At 36.3% G+C, this 12,666-nt stretch overlaps 1 protein-coding gene across 3 annotated transcripts in view; it reads left to right on the plus strand.

The window, feature by feature from the left end:
* The window catches only part of CHL1 (cell adhesion molecule L1-like), a 215,521-nt gene that overhangs the window by 102,562 nt on the left and 100,293 nt on the right, over window positions 1-12,666 (plus strand). The window lies entirely within an intron of this gene.

Genomic DNA, 12,666 nt, shown 5'->3' on the forward strand with positions numbered 1-12,666 from the left:
TTAGGTTTTTTGGAATATATGTGCATGTAATTATATCAGCAAAGTACATAGTGAAGTCAGGGAGACAGATTAGAGAGACAGGAAGAGTGGGAGGGAGAGAATGTACAAAGCAAACAATAGAAAGAAGAGTGGGGACATCCTGAAGTTTGTGTGTGAGGAGAGGACAGATAGGAGAGGTACAAAGGAAAGGGACTAGGAAAGAGAATTAGTTAGAGGATGGGGAGATAATACAATGGAGAGATAGCCAGGTGTGGTGGTACACACCTGTAGTCTCAGCTACTCGGGAGGCTGACATGGGAGGATTGATTGAGCCAGGGAGACGGAGGCTCCAGGGAGCTGTGATTGCACCACTACACTTCAACCTGGGTGACAAAGTGAGACCTCATCTCAAAAAAATTAAAAAAATAAAATAAATATAAGGGATAGGTAGTGACATAATGACAGAAAGGAACATAGAGGGACACAGATGCAAGAACAGGGAAAGAGAAGAGGTCAGAAAAGCATAATTTGTGGAGAGAAAATTAAAATGCTATTATTATTGGTAATATTGCTACAGTTGCTCTCTTTTGCCGATTAGAATATTTTGGCATTATTGGTAGGCTTAATGTAAAATGAGATTTGTGGGTAACATTAATCTCCAAATTATAAATGTCTTTCAATAGGATATGAACAAATATAGTAATTCTCAAAGAATATTGCTATTTTTAATCAATGGAATATACAACATGTTATATTTTAAAATCATACAGTACTTCAAACATCGTGAAGAGAGAACAAAGCCATATCAAATAATGAATGAATGGTTGTATTACAGAAGTACTTGTCCTGATGGAACACTTCAAATACCATTTGGCTGCTACTTCTCTCTGGGTTTGCTTTGTATCCCATGGAGATGATCTGACCTTAAGCTTTTGTTAGCTTCAAAGAGAGCTCCGTTCTTGCCTCATCTCTGCAGTATTGAAGAAACAGACCTTGGTTAACAACAGGAAGCCAAATTGATTTTAATATTGTGAACTCTTTACTCTGATGCAGGAAATGTTATCTGGGTCATCTCAGTGGGCTAGGGATTATAGAGCTGGATTAGGCTTCAAAATACAAGTGAACTCCATAGGTCTGGTATAGCTGTAAGGTACAGGGGTAGAGAATATTAGGTGGCCATCTTGATAATCATCTGTGATTGTGTTAATGCACTCCAAAGTGGACTTGTTACTTCTACCTGAGTGTATATACAACCAGTCTGTTCACTGTTTTCAGCAGTTATAACTTAGGAAAGAGACAACATTTCAACGTATGAATGTGGGTATATCCAACGAGATCTCTCTTATAATTTTAGTTATAAATAGGCATAAAAATATGTTCTTTCAGAAAACACTTACTGGAACCTGAGATAATACAGTATGTCAAATTGCTAAAAAGAAACTCTATGGATCACAGGTCTGACCTGATATCTAACTTTACTAATAATTTTAATGGTATAGGTAATCACATGGCATGGGTGAACCAGGGGGAGAGGTCTTTGACCTTCAAGTGGCTCGCAGATCCTTTCTTTCCACATCAGAGCATGCACTGGGCCCATAAGAAATCTCTAGGTGACATGTGCAGTTTACATTCCTTGCTCAATAGGAGTATTAGGTAATGAAAATCTCCATTTTATATTCAGATACTTGCATAGCTTTTTCCAGGAGACCATGCCCATAAATGCATAGATTTCATGTTTATTTATCATAAGCAGTGCTAGATAGTGAGCATTTGATAGAGAAGGACTGTCTCTAAATGCCATTGCTTGCCAGGTGGGTCTCTCATTCACATGTTTAATAGGAGATTTGACTGGGCTACCTTGTTTATTTCCAGGGAGTGGTGCCTTGGTGAAAGAGAGAATGAATGGCAGACCTGCTACTTGACCATATTCCTCCTAAATACCTTCTTGGTGATATGGATACAGAGATTAGCAAAACAGTCCCTGTCTTCAAATTTTTTTTTGCCATATAAGAAGATGAACACAAACTCAACACCAGAGATAATGTACCTAAAACCCTAAATAACGTATGTGGCACAGAATAAGTATCTCAATAGACAGGAGTGTTTTTTATAATAGTATTAACAATGCTGTGTTAAAGTGCTATAACCTGGTTGACTCTTATTTGGATGGTGGAGTCTTAGTGGACAATGGAATTTGTACAAGTTCTGAGTATACTTATTCTGCTGACATTTATTGAGTAATCTCCCATGTGCCAGACACTATTTGAGGTGAAATGAAAGAGAATTCCTGGTTTCCATGAGTTTTTAGTCTTAGAGAAGACACAGTCAGGTAAATAAATAATTGAAAAATATTATAAGAGTGTTTATAAAAATCTGTTTGTTAGGTATGAGAGTGTAGCATACTTGGCCTCCAGAAATGTGGAAAGTTTCATAAATATACAAATTAAATATTGGAGGATGAGTGAACACTTATTGGGTAAATAAGAAGATAAAAGGCTTTTTAGGGGGAGAGAATGAGATGGGCAAAGTTAGCAGCATCATTGAACATATGGACATCGGGGTGCTGCAAATTCTTACCATTGGTTCCCTTTTAGATGTTGTTCTAGGAAAATGCTGGAAAATTAGGTTTGCATCAGATGATAAATTAGCCCAACAGAAATGAATGATAATAAAAATAGCTACCAATTCTGAGTAATTACTATGTTCCAGGTACAATATTGGGTACACATTTGTAATACTCACGACAGATTAGGAGCACATAGCATCTTGACTTTTTAAATGAGAATTTAGTTCAGCAGCTGGTTAGATACTGTGTTGGGATGTGCCCCCATCCCTTTCCATGACCCTGTGTGAGCTCCCCTAGGCTTGGAAACTTGCACATTGTTCTCACCTGATAGGTGAGCGGTGAAACAGCACTAGGAGTACAGTTAGTCATCATTCAGAGTGTATATCAGTGTGCCTCTGCAAACACCCACAGGAACAAATAAATCTATGAATAGTGAGATTGCTTTGGAAATACAATATCAAAACAAAGTCACTACTACCTTCTGTTTCCATTCCATCGAGATTACAGCTCCTGGCACCCCTTCAACAGGAAGTTGTTGGCCGCCTTTCCCTTGAAAGTTTTAATAGGAAATGAAAGGATCAGTATTGGGTTTCAGAAAGAAAAATTGGCTACCAGTTGATGGAAAATGGCAGCTTAGAGAATATGTGGTTAGAGAAAATTGTTTGAAACTTACTATAATATTTCAGAGATGAAGTAATAAGAAGAACCTAGAGTGGCAATCATAGATCAATTGATTGAAACTAAAACTAATAAGACTTGTTGAGACCATTGAGGGGACCCAAGATGTCAGTTTGAATCACTACAGAAAGCAGTGAGGCTATTTAGATAGAAACTGCCAGAAGAGGAAAATAAATGAACCTTTGGATTTGCTGAGTTTGTGGAGGCTGAATGCTAAAGATTTTGTTTGAGATGGGGGTCGCTTATAGGTAGGCAGGAATCGGATCTGATGCAAAGAGAGGTGATGGGACAGAAGACAGGGGTTTAGGTTCTGATGACTTTGTGAGAGTGAATGGGAAAGATATTCAATGGCAAGAACCTTACAAGGAGGTAGGGTACAATGTGGTTAAGCTACAATTTTTGCTATATTTCTTCATTTTTATTGGCATCCAATTATTTTATATGTACTCACTATTTATTTAAACAGCTTTATTCATGGGGTGCCTACTCTGTGTAAGGCAATACCTTTTGCAATGAGGAGATGATGATGAGCAAAGCCTAAATGTTTCTTGCTCTCCTGAGTTTGTAGTCTAGTAAGAGACATAAGCGTCATAAGACATCACACTAGTGAATGTATAATTCAAAACTGAGATAAGTGCTCTCATGTGAAACATCTTATTTCTAGGGGAAAAAAAGCAATGTAACGAAAAAAACCCTTGTGATATGAATGGTTTCCTAAGAAAGTGCAGCTGTGTTGAGACCTGAAGGATAGGAGTTGCCATCTGGGCAAAAGATGATGAAAATAAAGGGTACTCCAGACTGATGGAAAAGCATATGACAAGGGATTGGAGTGTTTAGGAAGTTAAAAGAACATGTAATTGAAGCTCAAGAAGGGAAGAGAGTTGAGAGATATGTGTAGAGTCCAGACCACTCAGAATTTGCAGAATAATAAGGATTTTGATCCATGTTCAGAGTAATGAGATGCCATGGAAGGTTTCCGTTTTTAAAAAAATATTAATCCAAATCTCCTTTACGTGAATAATACAGATAGGAAGTGCTGAGGAATCAAAGTAGAGGTAGAAGGGATTGAGACCCCAGAGTGTCTACATTAGGAGGGAGCTGAGCCTCATCAAGTTCTTTCCATAGGATTTTCTTCATGCACAAATATGCATGGCTGGCTTAGTCTGCAGACCACATTTTTGGTTCACCTAGTGTTTCAGATGGCAGATGACATAACTCTGAGTAAATTAGAAGTTCTGGCTGTACCAAAAAAAAAATAGATATGTATATCAGGAAAACGCAAAAAGAAACTGTTCTGTGATGCTTAAGAGAATTCATTGCCAACCTCCTACTGGCTATTCTAACCCGATAAACAAGCAAAAGTGACTTGTTAGAGCCAGCAGCTGTATTTTGAGTACCATTATCCCTCATTGAATAATTCAGCACTTAATGGTGGTGATTTTGGTTGCTCAGAGAAGGTATTCTTTTGCAATTGTGTAGCTCTTTGTTGAGATTCAGCATTGTCTAGTTAAAAGTATGAGAAGCAAAGCAGAATTCTTGCTGTGAAAATCACTACTTCTAAAGAGATGCAGCATTGCCATATAGTAGTTACATTATGCAATTATTACATGGAAATTACTTGCTTTTCTGTAGTCTTTTTCCAGAAAGAAGACACTCTTTTTTATTATTATTATACTTTAAGTTCTGGGTTACATGTGCAGAACGTGCAGTTTTGTTGTATAGGTATACACGTGCCCTGGTGGTTTGCTGCACCCATCAACCCATCACCTACATTAAGTATTTCTGTTGTTATCCCTCCCCAGCCCACAACCCTCAACAGGCCCTGGTGTGTGATGCTCCCCTCCCTGTGTCCATGTGTTCTCAATGTTCAACTCCAACTTATGAGTGAGAACATGTGGTGTTTGGTTTTTGGGTCTTGTGGTAGCTTGCTGTGAATGATGGTTTCCAGCTTTATCCATGGCCCTGCAAAGGACAAGAACTCAAACTTTTTTATGGTTGCATAGTATTCCATGGTGTATATGTGCCACATTTTCTTTATCCAGTCTTTCATTGATGGGCATTTGGGTTGGTTCCAAGTCTTTGCAATTGTGATTTGTGCCATAATAAACATACATGTGCCTGTACCTTTATCATAGAATGATTTATAATCCTTTGGGTATATGCCCTGTAATGGGATTGCTGGGTCAAATGGTATTTCTAGCTCTACATCCTTAAGGAATTGCCACACTGTCTTCAGCAATGGTTGAACTAATTTACACTCCCACCAACAATGTAAAAGCATTCCTATTTTTCCACAAACTCTTCAGCATCTGTTGTTTCTTGACTCTTTAAAGATGGCAATTCTAGCTGACATGAGATGATATCTCATTGTGGTTTTTATGGTTTTGATTTGCATTTCTCTAATGACCAGTGATGATGAGCATTTTTTCATATGTCTATTGGCTGCATAAATTTCTTGTTTTGAAAAGTGTCTGTTCATTTGCCCATTTTTTGATGGGGTTGTTTCTTTTTTTCTTGTAGATTTGTTTAAGTTTTTTGTAGATTCTGGATATTAGCTCTTTGTCAGATGGATAGACTGCAAACATTTTATCCCTATCTGTAGTTTGCTTGTTCACTCTGATGATAGTTTCTTTTGCTGTGCAGAAGCTCTTAAGTTTAATTAGACCCCATTTGTCAATTTTGGCTTTTGTTATGATTGTTTTTGGTGTTTTTAGACAATTCTTTGCCCATACCTATGTCCTGAATGGTATTGCCCAGGTTTTCTTCTAGTATTTTTATGGTCCTAGGTCTTATGTTTAAGTCTGATCTATCTTGAGTTGATTTTTGTATACAGTGTAAGGAAGGGATCCAGTTTCAGTTTTCTGCATATGGCTAGCCAGTTTTACCAACACCATTTATTAAATAGGGAACCTTTTTCCCATTGCTAGTGTGTGTCAGATTTGTCAAAAATCAGGTGGTTGTAGCTGTGTGGTGTTATTTCTGAGGCCTCCATTCTGTTCTGGTCTATATATCTGTTTTGGTACCAGTAACATGCTGTTTTGGTTACTGTAGCCTTGTAGTGAAGTTTGAAGTCAGGTAGCGTGATGCCTCCAGCTTCGTTCTTCTTACCCATGATTGTCTTGGATATGCAGACTCATTTTTGGTTCCATATGAAGTTTAAAGTAGTTTTTTCCAATTCTGTGAAGAAAGTCAGTGGTAGCTTGATGGTGATAACATTGAATCTATACATTATTTTGGGCAGTATGGCCATTTTCACAATATTGATTCTTCCTATCCATGAGCATGGAATGTTTTTCCATTTGTTTGTGTCTTCTCTTGTTTCCTTGAGCAGTGGTTTGTAGTTCTTGAAGAGGTCCATCCCTTGTAAGTTGTATTCCTAGGTATTTTATTCTCTTAGTAGCAATTGTGAACGGGAGTTCACTCACGATTTGGCTCTCTGTTTGTCTGTTATTAGTGTACAGGAATGCTTGTTATTTTTGCACGTTGATTTTTATCCTGAGACTTTGCTGAAGTTGCTTATCAGCTTAAGGAGATTTGGGGCTGAGACGATGGGGTTTTCTAAATATACAATCATGTCATCTGCAAACAGAGACAATTTGACTTCCTCTCTTCCTATTCGCATACCCTTTATTTCTTTCTCTTGCCTGATTGCCCTGGCTGGAACTTCCAATACTATGTTGAATAGGAGTGGTGAGAGAGGGCATCCTTGTCTTCTGCTGGTTTTCAAAGGGAATGCTTCGTGGTTTTGCCCATTCAGTATAATATTGGCTGTGGGTTTTCCATAAATAGCTCTTATTATTTTGAGATATGTTCCATTGATACCTAGTTTATTGAGAGTTTTTAGCATGAAGGGGTGTTGAATTTTATCAAAGGCCTTTTCTATATCTATTGAGATAATCATGTGGCTTTTGTCATTGGTTCTGTTTATGTGATGGATTACGTTTATTGATTTGTGTATGTTGAACCAGTCTTACATCCCAGGTATGAACCCAACTTGATCTTGGTGGATAAGCTTTTTGATGTGCTGCTGGATTCGATTTGCTAGTATTTTATTGAGGATTTTCACATCAATATTCATCAGGGATATTGGTCTGAAATTTTCTTTTTTTGTTGTGTCTCTGCCAGATTTTGGTATCAGGATGATGCTGGCCTCATAAAATGAGTTAGGGAGGATTCCCTCTTTTAATGTTGTTTGGAATAGTTTCAGAAGGAATGGTACCAGCTCTTTTTTGTACCACTTGTAGAATATGGCTGTGAATCCATTTGGTCCTGGGCTTTATTGGCTGATAGACTATTGATTACTGCCTCAATTTCAGAACTTGTTATTGGTTTATTCAGGGATTTGACTTCTTCCTGGCTTCAACTTGGGAGGGTGTATGTGTCCAGGAATTTATCAGTTTCTTCTAGATTTTCTAGTTTATTTGTGTATAGATGTTTATAGCATCCTCTGATAGTAGTTTTTGTTTCTGTGGGATTGGTGGTGATATCCCCTTTATCATTTTTTATTGCGTCTATTTGATTCTTCTCTCTTTTCTTCTTTATTAGTCTGGCTAATGGTCTATCTATTTTGTTGAGTTTTTCAATAAACCAGCTCCTGGTTTCATTGATATTTTTAAGGGATTTTCATGTCTCTTATCTCCTTCAGTTCTGCTCCAATCTTAGTTATTTCCTATCTTTTGCTAGCTTTTGAATTTGTTTGCTGTTTCTTCTCTAGTTCTTTTAATTTTGATGTTACGGTGTCAATTTTAGATCTTTCCTGCTTTCTATTGTGGGCATTTAGTGCTATAAATTTAACTCTAAACACTGCTTTAAATGGAAAGAAGATACTCCTGAAGTGACTTGGTGGGAGCTTTTATTTTATCAATTTCTTTCTGATAAATTATACTGGTAGTCATATCTGGCCACAGATAAACTTTATTTCCTTTTTGACTGTTAGCTATGTTGAATGTTATCCAAAGCATAACATTTAGGAAAACATCATATCTCTAGAGTTATAATTGATTTGTGCTAATGATATGTTAGTAGAAAATAATGACAGTTTGATTTCTTTCATTCAAAGGAAAATCTCTACAGTAAGGAAGAAAGTATCATGGCTAAAAGTAACTTTTAGTTAATCTCAGGTTTTATCAAAATATTTACAGAACACTTTGTCTTAGTCACCTGCTAGTCACTCAGTGTATTTCAATTACCACGGTATTATCTTTGGAATCACAAAAATATAATGTAAAAGAAAATTGTTCCAGAGTAGAGTGAATACTTAGAAATAGAAAATATATCCAATAAATGAATTAGTTAGGAATGTTGACATAATTAAGAACATTTGCATTACTAATAGTGACCTCTGCCCTAATTATAACTTTATAGCTAAAGAAGTTTAAGATCTTTCACAGTTTTTCCTTCAGTAATCCTTTTTCCAAACTGAATTTCGAATGTCTACTAACTTGTGATTTTTCTAGGAAAAGCCCATGGTCTTTACCTGTTTGTTCTATAGATAACACTCTATAACTTGCCTTTTTCACTTAATAAAAAATAATAGATATATGATATCATTTATACAACATATATAAGGCATACTATATGTTATATATAATATAAATGTACATATAAATAAATCAAAATGAATATAAATGTCTGGAAGTGTTCATATCTTAAATGTTTTCTGGCAGGGATGGGGAGAAGGGGGTTGTATAATCTTCAACTTTTTACTGAATACGTTCCTTTGCCATTATTTTCTGTTACAATAAGAATATATTTTATTGCAAAATAAGTAAAAACAAACTAATTAAAAATGGTATGTGATAATAGTAACTGTGTAGTTCTTAGAAATATTATCAATATTGGAATCAAAACACATAAGACTATTAAACATGTATATGTAAGTAAACTGCCCACTATATCCAGAAAATTGAATCTAACTGGTTATCATGCAAATGAAGAAGGTAATCAGTTCAAAAATGACATATTAACTGATATTGCCTTCCTGTTCTTATTTCTTATTCATGGAAAGTGAGGACAAGATATGAAAGGTTTAGGGATCTAGGTCATTGACCAAGGATTTGGCATTAATTCTTCTCATAAAAGCACAGGGAATGATCAATCAATGTTGACAGCTCTAATGCCATCACCGGAGCAGAAAATGAGCCAAAGGAAATTATGAGTTTCTTATAAATTTATCTTAAGTATCAGAAATCATACTTTGTATCTTACGGCTTGAATAGAATAGGTTTGCTTTTAACGATTTGTATAGTAAGAAGATTAAAATTTCTACCAACATATCCAAAGCACTGATACATCTATTCAACTATTTGCAACAAAAATACGTATACCTTTTTGAATTTGAATAAAAATATCCCCCTTAAACAACCTCTGGTATGTGATTATGCATAAATATTCTTTTCTTAATATGCCCCAAATCCCTCTGATTATAGTTGGTTTGCTTTGTTATATTCCCCTTGAAAGTTTTGAATTGACAAGAGGGATGTTTCTGTGAACTACAGATTTTAGGGGAAAAGAAGGCTAAAGTTTTTGTATCACTATTTGGCCTTTAGCATTTTTCAACGAGTTAATTGTCTTTAACCAAAAAATTTGCCTCAGAGAATGGAAAAGGAAATGTGGTAACAAGAATAGAAACAATGCAAGAAAATGAGTAGTTATGAAACAGTATAGAGATAAAAAATTGAAAGTGAGATACCCCAAATCATGAACTATTTATCTTAATCATGCAGCCTTTTCATCTCTAAAAGAATCTATTAGTGTCATATTCAAGTGCTTAATGTTCACTAGCAGTTGATAATTATGATGACCATCCCTGTCACTACAAGACCCTTAAGTGCCTTTTGATGAGCTAAGAAAAATAAAATCATATTCAAGTACCAATGGTTGGAATTCATGCTTTAAATACAACCTTAGAAATGGCCTTAGGTTAAGGCTAATGGTGTATCACTGACTCAAATTTCTAAGAGTATATTTTCTGAAAATGCTTTCATATAGAAAGTTTACCGCAGATAGTAGTTTCTTCATATTTGCATCCTGACCTAATTTTTGGTCATTAGGTTACTTTTTATAGGTATCAATAGTTTCCAAGTCCTAGAGAAAAATGAGGGTTTTAGTTTTCTCTTGTAAGCTAGCTACCAGATGCTATGTGACAAGGACAATCTTAGGATGAAATAGTCCAGGCAAGCAAATATGTATTAGCCATCAAATGTACACATGTGCTTATAAGTATGTGTACACATGCACAAGCATGCATGCACACATACACAAACACACACATCACAAAATTGTACGCTGTATTCTGTCAGTTTGATGGAGTCCCAGCTGTTAAACCTTTGAGGCATTGTGACAGGAATCTGCAAGAAAGCTTCACTAGAGGCAGATGAGATGATGTTCCAGCTGCAGGATTCAGCTACCTTTTCAATTGGAGTCATAGAAAAAAACACTTATTGCAAAAATGAATTAAATCCTAAGCCTGGAGTGCAATGAAATTGTGTTTAGGCCATAGGGCCACCTTGCTTTTTTAATATCCTGTTCACGCAAGGGTGCTTGTGTCTGAGCAAACATTTCTAGCAAAATCCACCAATATATACAACACTGCTTTTTTTTCTAATGGATCATTCTGCTAACATCCATTATAGTGATTAAGCCATACTTATACACTTAACATACTTCACAGAATAAAGATACCTGAAGTACATAGAGTAACCAGTGCTACTACATTTTACTAGAGATTTAGAAGAGTTTTGATTAAGACCTTTTGAATACTGACTGACTATATTTATGGGGTACATTAAAATTCAGTAGCCTCTATATTATCACACAGCCTATGCTAAAGTATTTCAAAGTAAATTTCAGAAAAGTTAATGATTCGTTTTTGTGACACTTAAAAGAACCACTAAAACCTACGAATATTGTTGGCCTTAAGTAGACACTTTAAAATGAATGAGATTGAGTGATATTCATTTAAAGTTCTATTAGCCTTTATGGAAGTATTGTGGCAAGCCCAGCAATGTTTAGCTCAGTGTTTTACATTCAAATGCATATTTACTTTAATGAGTATTTCAGAAGTTTAATTTCTTAGTTGTATTTGGATGAATGAGAAAATAAAAGGAATTCAGAATTTTCTCAACCATCTATACCTATGCAGAGTATATTCTTTTGTGGACACATGCATGAAATTCATTCATTCATTCAGAAAGATTTATTGTGAGTATTTCCTATACTTTCGGTAAGCACAAAAAGAATGAATAGGATCTGGCAACTGCCTCATAAAATGTACAATCGCCTACAAATATGTAGACAAGGCAAGTACAAAAAAATTGTGAGCCCTTGTTTATTTTACTTTTATAAGTAGTGTGCTCACTACTGGTATCCACCTGAACAATTTGATTAACACAAAAAAGTGGAAAAGTAGATTAAAACCATCCAAAACATTGGGAGATTTAGATAGACAGATAGATAGATAGATGGATAATCATACAAACATAGGGAGACAGATAATATATATAGATAATGTCTATATTATAGAACTATATAATATGTTATAATAATATACAATAAGATCTATATTATAGAATATATATAATAGAATAATAAACACCATTATTACATGAGCTAAGACAGGAAGGAAGAGCATTTGTTTGCCTCTCCAGGCCTTGATTTGGCTCAGTTAGAACTCCAGCTCCTTGCAATCTAGCACATAGCCATCTGCTTAGCCACGCTGGCTCCATCCTTATGCAATGCACGACAGAAGCTTGCCCTACTGGAACTGTTCCTCCAGAATACTGCTGTTTTGGGCATTCATTTTCCTTTCATTGTATATTTCTTTTCTGAATTTGTTTTGGATCATTTTTTGTTTAAAATCTCTTCCTCCTCAGGAGTCCACTGGGCCCCCTTCTTATGGCCCCGGACAGTGCATAGTGGAACTTGTACTGCTATTGCTAAGGTGCGCTGCCAACCAGCAGCAAGCAATTCCTCACCAGGGTCTTGGTGTGGACCGGCTCGCTGTGGGTGACATTGCAGACAAGATCAATGATCCTTGTTTTGTGAGTGCAACACTCCCAGCCACAGAAGTTCTCATATCCGGACTCAGAGCATAATATTTCTTATTACCTCCCCACACATAAACTGTGTGGATGTGGCGGGGGCCAATCTTAGTCTTGGCAGTAGGCATCCCAGCTCAGACTTCTGCTTCTTGTGGTGGTTCTTTCTCTTGCCCCTCTCTTCTGGTACTTGTGCCAGTTGTCCTGAGAGATGCCCATTGCTGGGTGCTGGTTGGGAAGAGAAACTTAGGTATATATTTTCTTTTTCTTTCTCTCTTCGTTCCTTCCTTGCTTTCTTTCTTTCTCTCTCTCCCTCCTTCACTCCCTCCCTCCCTCCCTCCCTCCTTTCTTTCCTTCCTTCCTTTTCCTTCCTTCCTTCCTTCCTTCCTTCCTTCCTTCCTTCCT

Source organism: Colobus angolensis, unplaced genomic scaffold (assembly GCF_000951035.1).
Source record: "Colobus angolensis palliatus isolate OR3802 unplaced genomic scaffold, Cang.pa_1.0 Scaffold160, whole genome shotgun sequence".
Lineage (NCBI taxonomy): Eukaryota > Metazoa > Chordata > Mammalia > Primates > Cercopithecidae > Colobus > Colobus angolensis.